Consider the following 918-nt stretch of genomic DNA (forward strand, 5'->3'; position numbering starts at 1 on the left):
CAGTCAACAAGGTGTGTTGGGGTTGGCTGCTCAAGAAGAAACAATTAAGTGGGTGTAGATATCGGTCATCATGTGATGGCAGGAGTCCTTGCAAACCTGCCTTAACCTCATAAGTATTTTCAACTAGTGAGTTCAGAATGGCTCCCAACAAAAATTAGCTTTAAAAAATCCTGGAGTGTACAAAAACAAGCATGTATCCACAACCCCAAATATTCGTATAAGTCATTAAAAGAAAAGAAGACTCTTCCAAAATGACCTTGCAACTGGAGCTCTCATATGATGCTGATTGATTATAAACTGGTGAAACTACTTTGGAAAGAAAATATTTGATCCTGTCTATTACAGCTAAACATATGCTGTCTTAGCCCATTCAGGCTCCTATAACAAAATACTACCAAGTGGATAGCTTATAAACAGAAATTTATTTCACATGGTTCTAGATGTTGAGATGGCCAAGATCATGGCACCAGCAGATTCCATGTGGTAGCTGGTGAGAAACCACTTCTTTTTTATTTTTATTTTTTTATTTTTTTATTTCTAGGAGAGAGAGACAGCATGAGCAGGGGAGGATCAGAGAGAGAGAGAGAGTCACAGACTGAAATAGGCTCCAGGCTCTGAGCTGGCAGTCAGCACAGAGCCCGACGCGGGGCTCGAACCCACGAACCGTGAGATCATAACCTAAGCGAAAGTCGGACGCTTAGCCGACTAAGCCACCCAGGCGCCCCAAGAGAAACCACTTCTTGATTCATGGATGATGCCTTCTTGCTGTGTCCCCACATGGTACAGGGGGTTGGGGATCTATTCTCATTTCATTTATAAGAACCCTAAGGGCTCCACTCTATGACCTAAACACCTCTCAAAGGCCATACCTCCTAATAACATCATATTGGGCTTTAGAATTTCAATGTATGAATAGGA

The sequence above is a fragment of the Crocuta crocuta genome, unplaced genomic scaffold (assembly GCF_008692635.1).
Source record: "Crocuta crocuta isolate KB4526 unplaced genomic scaffold, BGI_CrCroc_1.0 scaffold227, whole genome shotgun sequence".
NCBI lineage: Eukaryota > Metazoa > Chordata > Mammalia > Carnivora > Hyaenidae > Crocuta > Crocuta crocuta.